At 43.3% G+C, this 12,596-nt stretch overlaps 1 pseudogene; it reads right to left on the bottom strand.

Annotated features, from left to right (window-relative positions):
* Nucleotides 1-11,394, bottom strand: part of LOC148027642 (mitochondrial succinate-fumarate transporter 1 pseudogene) — a 60,565-nt pseudogene extending 49,171 nt beyond the window's left edge.
* Between the last annotated feature and the right edge of the window lie 1,202 nt (nucleotides 11,395-12,596).

Below are 12,596 nucleotides of genomic sequence, written 5' to 3'. Positions count from 1 at the left end.
AACTGATACAAAACAAATATATAATAAAACTCAGCACAATGCTCCCCCGACCCGTGGACAGAACCAAGGCATGACATCCACAAGGAGTAGGCCTAGCATCATCTAATAGAAGATCCGAAGTGAGTCACTAACCAGCTGCTCCAACACAGCCAAACTAAAAAACCTATCAAAGAGGTTGCCCTAAGTGGTAGTCTCCACTACTTACCAACTAAAGACAACTCAACTAGGAGCTCCTATAAGGCGAGGACTCCTATAGCCTGATCAAGAAGTATTTTCTTTTAGTACACGGCTTCTTTTAGGGTTTTTATTGGATGAACAGACTTGGGCATGTAAAAAGGAGGGAGCTGAGCGTAGTGACCCAAGGAGAACAGGGCATCGGCCTCAAGACCTGTCTCGGCACCCAAGAACCTACCAAGCCCTCGCAAGGCGACACTTAATCCTTTTTTAACTCTCACTTTTATTTTCGCTCCAACCTTCCTTGTTTGGGTATTATATTTGGCAAGAAGCCACCCCTAGGAAGACAAGGTATCGGCCCCGGGTCTGATTCGTCCCCAAGAACCTACCAGGCCTTCGCAAGGCAATGATCAACTGCTTATATATTTTCATTTCATTTCTTTTCTTTGATAGGGGTTAGAACCCCCTTTTACACACCTTCGTATTTATATTCATCTTTTAGGATGTACAAAGTTTTTGGGCATCATCATTATTATCTTATGGCAGGCTTGTCTAACTGCCTCACTACTAACAAGAACTCCTAGAATGGCTGCCTAGCAGGCTAGCAGAACAGAGCCACTAGGACTTCCTTCTAAAACAGGACTTTCGATGCCTGACAATGTCTTTACAGGAGGCAAGGACTACTCCGACCTCCCTCAAACATACTTAGCCTAAACTTGGGACTTCATGCCTTGGTTGCCGGTCCCCAACAAAAATGTGTCCCCTTGACAAGTACAAATACACATATAACAGGAAAGAAAGGTACTCGTAAAGGAGAGGTATCACCTGGATTGGCCACAAGAAGCTTCCATCGATGCCGCGACAAAGGCTCCCTCCAAGCTTCACCAAATTCCACGAACCACGAAACCTATCCAGCACAACACTTAAAACAAAAACCCAATTAAACGCACCTGCACTAGATAGGCAAATGGCCCTCTTGGCCTAATGAAACCAGACATGACTTTGCTACAAAACTGAATCGGCCCTCTTGGCCTAATGAAATCAAACAATACTACGCATAACATCCACCTGGAAACAACCACGATAGACATCAAAGCATACCATTCCCAGGGAAACAGGGCTCGTAGCCCTAAACTAGGTGCATTAGATTATGACCTATCCCTCCTGCGTATATTGCAAGAGGTGTTCGCATCACATGTTGTCTAATCAATCTGTGGGTCCAAGATAATAAAGGCAGATGAGTCTCGCTTACCCTCTGCATCACCCAAATCAACCATTGTCTGCCAAAGAGGGCATGTTCAGAAAGCATACCCCACAAACGACCAGGTCCTGTCTCAGCATCAATAGATATATCGGGACAAGGGCCACAATTAAAGAAGAGGTCTTCTTCATACGCAAAATTAGCCAAAGAATTGGCAAACTGATTCCAATTCCGTGGAATTAGCTGAAAAGACACTCTATCAAATTCGTCTAGCAGGGCTATGGCAGTATGATGGTACATACAAAGGATGGGGTTTCGTACCATGTACGTCCCATTGAGTTGATTTAAAACCAACTGAGAGTCCCCTTTCACCAACAACTGGCGGATACCACCCTTTTTTGCAATATTCAAACCCATAATCAGGGCTTTGTATTCGGCCATATTATTGGTAAAATTCGCCCCGAGATAAGCAGCTAACTTCATGACAATGCGTCGTTAGGGGTCTCGAATGACAACTCCTACACTTCCTTTTTTGCATGCACCCCTGGACGCCCCATCAAAGTACAAGGTGTACGTCCATAAAGGGTTTACATATCCCGCCATCCTGAACTCTACTCGTAATTATGGTAATCGAAATTCAGCATATTCAACGGGTGGACTGTAGGCTCCATCCTCCATCGTCATTGAATTCAACAGGGATGCTCGTCAAAATTTGTAGGCAGTGATGGCAGAAGACCTTGATCTCCCAAATAAATGTCCCGCCTTCTTGCTCAATCACCTTATATCCTTTGCTCCACCAAATGAGCTTTCCCTGATGATACCTTTGTTCCAAATATGGGTGTTCTAAATAAGGGATCAGACGACCCATCAACCTCTATCACGATTTCCTTGCAGATGTTTGATCGATCTCGCCTAGACCTGCAAGGCAGTCATAGAATTAGTGCAATAAGAAATAATAAGATTTAATCTTATTAAGATTAACCTTATTTTTAAAATCTATCCCCTCAAGGTCAGCTAACAAAACTGTGGACTTATTCCTCCCTATTCTAACGATCCTATAGGGCCCATCCCATTTAGGCTCTAGCTTGCCTGGAAATAATTCACGTCATGCATCATAATACAGAACAAGCTGTCCTTTCTTGAAGGTGTATTTCTTGGCTTTGATGTCGTGTAACTGCTTCATTCGGCGCTTCACCACTTCTTGGTGCAATAAGCTTTGCAACTTAAGCTCATCTAAATGTGCCAGTGTCGTCAAGCACTCAAAAAGTGCGTCTTCATCGCTCAAAGAATGATTGATGGCAAACCGAATAGTCGGCAGCTCAATCTCTAAAGGTAAGACACACTCCTCCCCATATACTAACTTGAACGGGGTATGGCCAGTGGCTCGTTTGAAGGTCGTATTATAGGCCCACACTGCCACGTATAACTTTTTATCCCAATCCCGTTTCTTTTCCGACACAATTTTGGACAGGATGCCCACAAGCTGCTTGTTGGTGCTTTCAACTTGCCCATTGGCTTGCGGATTATATGGGGTTGTCTTGTTATGCTTGATTTGCCACATCTCTGTCAAACCTTTGATCACCTTATTCAGGAAATGGGTTCCGTGGTCTGACACTAATTCTTTCGGCGGACCAAACCAGCATATTATCTGCTCTAAAAGGAAACTAGCAGTTTCTTTAGCATCATCTTTCCTTGTTGCACGTGCTTCTAACCACTTCGTAAAGTAGTCAGTTGCTACAATGATGTACCTCTTTTGCGTAGTCGACGACGGAGTAATAGGACCCACAAAGTCTATTCCCCACTTCTCAAATGGAAGTATCGCCATAATAGGGGTGAGTGGTCGTTTCCTATTCTCTCGACTATCATGTCGTTGACAAATATCACATTTCTTAACATACGCAAACGCATCCTGGAAGATGGCAGGCCACCAATAACCTGCTCTTAAAGCCTTTTGTGCTGTAAGCCATCCAGCAAAATGGCCACCGCAAGCAGAATCATGGCACTCTTCCAAAATGAATGGCACCTCGTCAAGCATCACACACCGGCGATAGATGTCATCAACCCCTTGCCGATATAATGTACCTACGATCAAAGCAAACTTTAACGCTTGCTGCTTAATTTTCCTTCTCTCAGCTTTAGATAGTTCAGATCCCGCCTCTCCCGTTGATAAATAATGCGTTATTGCAGCACACCAGGAGGGAATAGATGCCGTATCTATTTTAAACAACAACTCCATGTAGTGCCTTCAGCCATAGATTCTTTCGGCTCCCCAAAGTCCACAAGACATTCCACGATGCCTTGCAACCTTGGTGGCTTACTCCTGATTTCGTAATCAAATTCCTGCAAAGTGATCAACCACTTTGCTAGACGATCGGGCGGTTGTAGCTTATTCATCAATAGTCGAAGTCCCTCCACCTTCGTATAGAGCACGACTTTCTCATAGAGAATATAATGCCTGAATTTCTTGGTCCCAAAGACCATTGCTAGACACAATTTCTCCATGTAAGTATAATTGATTTCGGATACCCCTAGCTTCCGACTAGCAAAAGCAATCGGGTGGTACCACTTCTCTTCCCAAATTTGGGCTAAACAGCAGCTGATACTATACATGGTGGCTGCTGAGAATATATAGAACACCTCACCTCTTTTAGGTGCTTTTAAAACGGGCGCTCTTGCTAGCTCTTGTTTCACATCCTCGAATGCTACCTTACAAGGGTCACCCCATACAAAAGAACAGCTAAAGGACAATAAATTTGTAAGCGGCAACGTTCTTTCTGCCAAGGCGTTTATGAATCTACGATAATAACCAACCGAAGACAAAAAGCTATGAACTTCTTTCGGAGTGCGTGGTGGACCCATGGCAGCTATAACTTTGACTTTCTCGAGGTCTGTCGCAATCCCTATCGAACTAACCACATGACCCAGCAATAGCCCATAAGGTACTCCAAAAACACACTTCCGTGGATTTAAGGCGATGCAGAATTGTCTACAGCGCTCAAAGCATTTTCTTAGAATGATCAACTGCCTTTCTCTCACGGTGGCAACCCCTAAGTCATCAATAAACACCTTCAACTCTTCAGGGGATATGTCACAGAATGTCTTATCTGCTGTTCGTTGCCACGAACCAGGTGCATTGCATAAACCAAAGGCCATCACATGGTACGCAAAAGTACCAAATACAGTGATAAAAGTTGTTTTCAACTTATCCTCTTCTGCAATTGCCATTTGGTTGTATCCTGCAAAGCAATCCATAACCGAATATATCTCCCTACCCACTAATTGATCCAAGATCTGGTCAATAAATGGCAACGGGTAGTAGTCCTTAACTGTCTGCTTATTCAGCTCCCTAAAATCTACACATAATCGGATTTGATTATTATTCTTCTTTCTTATCACAACCGGCGAACACCATTCCGTGTGTTGCACAGGAAAAATCAAACCCGCTTTCCGAAGCTTCTGTAACTCTTCAAACAGGCCGTCCCTCAGTTCGAAAGGCATACGCCTTACTTTCTGCCATACAGGACGACTGCCCTCTTTCAACGGAATTGTATGCACAGCAAGACTAGGAGGGATGCCTCTCAACTCATCATAACTCTAGGCAAAGATATCCCGGAATTCCTGGATCAAGGCCACATAGTCCTCCCTTTCTGCTGAGTTGAGCATAGAACCTAATTTGATTGGCCGCGAATCATTAGGCGTACCAAGGTCTAGCTCGATAACATCTGCATCTCTTATACGCTCTTGGCCCTCTATCGGCTCATTCAAAGTGTTTTAATAGATGTCTTCCGTGGTGGATCCCTCTTTGGACTCATCACTCGATGATGTCTCACTGGCAGATAAATCTTCTAGTGTCTCCAATTCCGTGGAAGATAGAGGAGCTCTCTCACTCTGCGGGGACTCAGGATAAGCATCAACCACCACACGCTGGGCACATCTGCCGAATATTAGCCGATCGGCGGGTATATCTACTTGGCAATCCGCTTGCAAGATCCAAGGTCGTCCGAGTAATACTTGGTAACTTGGACGGCCTGCAAAACGAATCACTCTAAAGTCCAACATGCATTCTACATTTGCAACAGTGACATGGACCTTAGTAATGCAACCTTCTGGCTGTCTCAAACTATCATCTGCCATTCTGAGAATTGTGGAGGTATCTTTCTGGATCGCTAGACCCAACCTTTCCATCAGTTCAGAACTCATAATGTTAACATATGATCCTGTGTCGACAATGGCATAATCTACTAATATCCCATCGACATAGGCTACAATCCTTGGGCAATGCTTCTCAGCATGCTTGAACCAGTCATTACCAACTCACGCAATACCCAAAGGTTCTACGATATACCCAGTATGTAGGATCTTTCTAAATTCCTTGCATATTCCTGGGGAAAGCTTAATAAGCTGTAAGAGATTCACATCCGGTTTGACTTCACAAAGAGAGCTCGCTAAATCGAATTCATGATAGTTTGATAGAGCTCGCTTTTCACGCCAAACCATCCGCTCTTTAGATCGCTGAACCGGCTTTATTGCCTCTTTCTTAACTTTCACCTTCTTCTTTGGTGGTTCCTTATCGGCTTTACTTTCTACGGGCTTCAAAGGTCCCCCTTCCATGGAAGGGTCCAAAACTTGCGTTCCTTTGTCGCCTTGTTTAGGGTTTCCATCGACAAGCTTATCCTTGTCGGCTTCTCTACCCTTTTGACCTCTTGTAAGGACAGCTCGTAGATTAGAGGTTTCAGCATCATTAACGCGTACAGCCTCAATCAAACTGACCCCACTACCACTTGGTAGCTTCTCCACTGTAGTCTTTGGTCGTTGAAGTATTTGTTTAGGCCCATCCTCTCGCTGGGAATCATTTCCTTGGGCACGATGATTAACAGGCCCTAGTTGCCGACTTCCTCGTTGGAGGGAATTGATCTTACTCCAGCAAGTAGCTGCTAAAAGGCCGGATTTTCCACAGATGTCGCACTTAACATTCGGGCAATTCCTTGGATAGTGCTGCCCACCACACCATTTGCAACTAAACCTCGAAGGTGCACCCTCCTCTGGGTATCTACTTCCTATCAAAATTTGTTGTTTTTTAAGGAAGTTGACATCCACGGCTATTTGTTGATACTGCTCCGTAATCATGTCAGTATAATGCTTCATCATGTCTTTAACCTCGCCAAGAACATTGGAAGAACTCGACTCATAGCCTTGGTCATTACCATGTCGTTCCATCGGCCTAACAATTCGATTAGGCACTGGTTGTTGAGCCATAGGCATGGTATTAGAATTGACCGCCTGGCCTCCACCACTTGGAGCCATTTGACTGCCCGTAGGCATCGATATGCTAGGGGGAGCTGGTAATAAAGGGACATTCTGCATCATGTTTCCTCTCCCATTAGGGTTAGCCATCGCCATCCCTTGACCACCACTGCCATTGGCCATTTCCACATTATTTCCCAATACTAAACCCATGTTCGAATTGCCTCGAGAAGCATAGGCTGCTTGTAGTCGGGATTCCACCTCTTGTGCTCGTGTAATGGCAGTATCTATATCCCCCAAGGGGACACTGCTCAACTGCAATTGGATATTAAAGTCCAAACCATGTAGGAAATATTGCAATTGGGCAGCTGCGGGGATAGGAATAGAGGTGTCGAACTTACGGAAAACCTCTTTTATCTTCTTCGCATAAGCACGAATATCCTCGTGTGATTCTTGGCGGGTCACGTTGAGTACACACAACCAATATTGCCCACCCCTTTCAGGGGCAAACTCCCTTCGAAAAGCTCCATAAAATGCATCAATGTTCAATATGGTTCCGGCTTCTAAACCATGATACCATATAGCAGCTCTTCCTTTGAGAGTCATATTGAAGAACATCATTAAATGTCCTTCTTCTTGAATGCGACAGTTAAACATCAGCTTTTGAAACTCCCTAATGTGGAGTTCCGCATCTTCCTCAACTAGCCCATTAAAAATGGGTAGCGGGTAACCTAGAGCTGGCAAATCCGTCCTTCCTGCTGGAATTGCAATAGGCTGCGCCATGACAAGGATTGGATTTGCACTAGGAATAGGGGACGGTGGGGTTACACCTCCCATACTTGACGTGGACTGGCTTATAGAAGGAAGGGGAGCACTAGAGCTTCCACCTTCTCCTAACTTACTGCTTGTGGTACTAAGACCACTAGATCCACTCCCTCGTAAGGGTTCAGCACCGCTACGCTTAGGGGAATACCTCCTAAAAATTTCAGCACGTCGCCTAGCTCTTTCGTCTCTTTCTTGCTTTTGGATTTCTGCTAGTTGATGCTTATCAATAAATAACGAATCAATCTCAGTATCCTTTGGCATAAACTGCTAGTTGGTCCCTAAACAACCAGGATTCGAGAACCGCCACTTTTAAGCGGCTCCCGGCAGACGCACCATTGATGGACCTAAAAAATGAGCCGGCACTGGCTCATGCACTAGCCGGGCCTCGTCACTACGCACAAGACAACCCCTCGGCCTCACGGCCAGGAGTGTCTATCAAAATCTCTGCCTTCCTAAACATTGCGTTTGTAATACGTTGTAGTCCAACTGATCCTAACCCAATATTACTCCTCAGAGGGAGTCCCTTTCACATAGCCAAAAGGCTCGAATCACATACACATGGGGTTCCTCCTACGGCTGAATGCCGTCAACCCTCTGCGACTCTCCTACACCTTGGGGATTGGCCGCTCAGTGCGTCGCTCAACATTTAGACATTCCGCACAAAAGTCGCTCAAGGTACCAAATAAGCGTGTCCAGGAATGTACCATTTCTTCCTCACGTACTTTCCCCTTGACCCCCACGACTAGCCTACAGCCTGGGTACCTCACTACCTCTCATCGTAGGTCATGTCCTAATAAACCAATTGCAATGCATGTCTAGGAGCTGGTCCCTGATATTTTCTAAATTCTTTTCATGCTCTATGCATTTGGTGGATGCCTAGTGCTCAAACATTTAGCAAACAGTATCGTGCACAAGTGCAAAACATTCTTTTAATGGTTTCCAACTACCGTTCGTGCTTCGTTGCATGGGCCTAGCACCGAGGTGATCCTCATGCTACTAAGCTCTTAATTTTAATTATCATCCGTCCTAAATGCTATGCATAGAAATCAGCAACTTTCCCATCATTTCACATGGCATTTAGACATATTTCAACTCCTCTACCCTTCCCCATTTAAATATTGCATCGTTGGATAGGTTTGTAGGGTATTTTGACATCATTTTATGTGTAGAAAGCGGAAAAAGACACACTAGAACAAGAAGGTGGGGTTGAACTGAGGCAAATCGTCATGCTTCAGTCCCCACAAACATTCACAAACATTGCTCTTATTTATCCTTATTTTTCGGAACCCAAAATGTATTTTTCCCCTATTTTTTAGGGTTTTTCCACACTTTTCTTGCCATTTTTCCCATTTTCTCTCATTTTTTAATTACTGAAAATTAAGAACAGATTAGGGGCTGTGACCCTTAGTTCATTTCAGCAAGAATAGAATTTCAGTAGATGTGGATTAATTTATTTCATCATTTTTAGCCCTAAAAAACCCATTTTTTCTTCATTTTTATGCTTTTTCGTGTTTCGGTTTATTGTTTTCTGCCATCCGGCACATGTTTTTTCTGATTTTTAATGATGAAGGGACAAAAAACAACTCAAACCATGACATACTCAAAACTCAATCCATATGAACACATTTTTGTCAACCAAATTTGCATAAAGAGACAATTTCCTTTGGAAAAAACGATTATTACCGTGACTTGCGGGTTTTTTCCATTTAATTTGGCACGTCCCACGACTGATTTCCAGCCATGAATTCTGCTTGGAATCAGCAATCTACAATGATTTGGCATTGCCCTTCATTCTCGTCAAGAATCGGCATCCATCCGACCGTCCATTTCCATTCTATTCTTCTACGCATGAACGGGGTTTAAGAGGAGAGAGGAGGAGGAGAGAGAAAGACTTAAAATGGAGCTTCCTGCACAGTCCACCATATCTCGCGCAAAGGGCGGCGATGGAGAGCGAAAACATGTAGATCGGCTGTGCCTTCATCTCCCCTGCTTGTGTGTAGCCACCATCATCCATTTGTGGGGGGGGCGGGGGGGGAGGCACGTTTTTTTCGGCGGCTGAAAACAGCCGCCGCTCCCCCTCCATGACGTTTTTTTTTTTTGAGAGGGAGGGGGGGGGGGGGGGTGCCAAAGGTCACCCCCCTCTCTTCACACCCTTTGAAATTTCCCCTTTGGCCCCTTTTTTGGGCACCTTGGCCGGTTTTTTGGCCACTTCCTCGTACGGACTCCGATTGTCGTGCTCTAAATTTTTGGGCATCCCTCTCGGCATCCCGGACTAGCCTGCAGCTCCCAAATTCCGTCCTGACTGACAGAAAAATTACTAAAAATCGGGATGTGTCGCTTGGGCGCCCGTCGACTGTTTATGCTTAAAATCGTCCTAGATCGAGCCGCCGCCTTTGACGGTGAATATTTTTCCCTTGAAATTCATAATTTTTAGCTATTTTTAAGCACTTCCCGGCACCACAATTCTTCTCTCAACACTCAATGAGAATTCTTGAAAAGTAATAACCAAGACACAATAAAAAACAAAGGATTATGCCACTTGTAACTTTATTTACAACAAAACACATACACAAAGTATAACTTCTAAGACCTTTAAACAAAAGTTTAAAAATTGTGAGTTCAAAAGAACAAAGCTGCATGTATTCTTCATACCTCTTTTGGGTAGCGGTTATACATTGATCCTCCAGCCTTAGGCTTATAGAATTTTGACAAAACAAACCCTCGAAAGCTTATAATCATCCCATCTCTCTTCTCACATAAGAAGTATGAAAATTAACTTGAAGAAGGGCCCGTGATTCATTGTCCTCTCTCTTATATATAGGTTTTTTCTAACACAAAAACCTTAATTGCTTTTCATTAAGTTTTACTTTTCTAAGAGCCAAAATTGTTTCATATTAGGCTTTGAATTTTTTTGTTAAACAATTATTTCATTAAACTTTTATAATGATCTTCCTCATTTTTATTCTTTGTCTGCAAATGATCATCCTTCCTTTCTAAGCGTGTTAGAAAAAGTGGCTAGGCTATATGCACCTATTCATGTATTTTCTTCTTCCTTAAAATACTTCCTCCAAATACTCCTGGTCTTCTTGCTCTTCATCGCTTTCTTCATCTTTCTCTACAACTTCAGGTATTGTAGCTTGTCTCTAGGCTTCTCGTTATTTTTTTGTGTGGCTTCACCTCCTGTATATTGAGTCTTTGACTCTTTTTGTGCTTTGTCATCCTTTGCAGCTAGTTTTTGCTTGGCCTCTTGCTCGGAAGTCTTCATCTTGGTTTGTCTTTCTCATCACATAATCTTCCTCTTATGAGTCTTCATCATCAAAGTCATCAGATTCATCCCCAACAACATGCGTTTTGTATCTATACAAATAGACACTCTTGGAAGTACTATTATGCGAAAGAGTGACTTTCTCTCAAAGCTCAATTCTAACTGCATTTGCTCACACTTTCCTTGGGACAATGTTCAAACAACTATTTCTGAATCACCCACTTTAACTTTTTCTACCCTTCCTTTTCTTGGATAATTGTTGTAGCACAATGGATAGGACCTTTGTAGCATTAAAAATATGGAGACAATCCTCAATATGCTGCTAAAGTTTGATCTTCACAACCTCAAAATGAACCACAATCCTGAGGGCCTCGAGGACACCTACACCTTATTCTGCAACCAATCTATCAATAGGGTTAATATTTCCAATCTCAAGATCCTTGAACGCTATCTATAGAGCTACATTTGATCCCATCAGTGTGTTGTAAATGGAGTAATACCTCTCCATAAAGCTCTCACTCCTTGTTGGACAATTGACTTTCCACAATGCAATATCCCTTATAATGGCCATCTTTGTGTCTAACTAAAGCCATGTCTTGATGACATCTATTGGTTGTAGATACAATGCTTCCACAATCCCACCAATAGATCTAGAAATTGGTTTTTGACTTCCACAATTTCTCATGATTATAGGACCAACACTAGCCCACAAACCAAGAACCCCTTCCTCCCCTGATGCAATTGTGATCCTATTCTCACATTTAAGTTTCTAATGCATCAATCCAATCCTCTAAAAAGAACTTTTTACATAACCACTCCATGTGACACTCATGAAAAGCCCTTCAACTCAAGAGAATGTATGGGCATAGACTATGCTCTCCCCATCTTTGATAGTAAACAATCTTACACAACCATCATCGCAGTTAAGAAACGAAAAACACTCTCCATGCATGTGACATCCAAGATGAGTCCTTCAGCTCAAGAGCCTAGGGGGTCCACGTTAGAGAGCATGTGATGGGACCTGAAATGGGCCAGCATTGGCTATGGCACTAGCCGGACCTCATGCTCATAACAGACAAACACACCCTCCCAGCCTCGCGGACCAGGAGTATCTATCTACTGCTAAAGGACAAACTGTCCTAAAGCCTAATCTATGCGTTTATAGTTTTATAGTTTTGTACTCCAACGTTTCCCTTTCTATAAACTCCACAAAGGGAGAACCCATACAGTTTGGCAATGTCACAATAATCACATACATGGGAGGCAGCCTCTCGGTAGAAACACCGCGGCCCCACTGCAGCTCTCCTACATCGCAGGGATTAGCCCCTTGATGTGCTGCTCAACATATAGCACAAACGAACAAACTCCACTCTTCATTTCAAACGTCTCCAGGAGATATACCATGTTTCCTCACCAAATAATCCCCCAAGAAACGAACGTCTATCCTACAGCTTAGGATGCCTTTCCACACTCAATGTGGGTCATTGTCATTGAAAACAAGTGTTATGCATCCAGGATTTTTATTTCGATACCATGATTTCATGCACATGCAAAAGTGAATGATTCTAAAGTGCTCAAACATCATTTTCAAATCAGCAACATGCTTGTACACAATCAGGCTTTTAATGCATATTCTCTAACGCATTGCGACGATGGAAGAATAGCACTGAGATAATACTCGTGCTACTATCCTCTTAATTAAAATACCGAACTCTATGTCATGAAATGCATCAGAAAATCAGAAATAATCAGCACGCAAATCACACCATTCAAACATCCCAACCCCCTACGTTTAGGTATTGCTTTCGTTGCACATGTGTAGAGGTTCATTTTGTCATCTTTTGATGTAGGAAAACAATAAATCACAAACTTTGACAAAGAGATAGG

This window comes from Lygodium microphyllum, chromosome 12 (genome assembly GCF_053477565.2).
Source record: "Lygodium microphyllum isolate KBCC chromosome 12, Lygodium_microphyllum_v1.1.10, whole genome shotgun sequence".
NCBI lineage: Eukaryota > Viridiplantae > Streptophyta > Polypodiopsida > Schizaeales > Lygodiaceae > Lygodium > Lygodium microphyllum.
The sequence above is the reverse complement of the archived record's forward strand: the minus strand, read 5'-3'. Positions and strand labels throughout refer to the sequence as shown.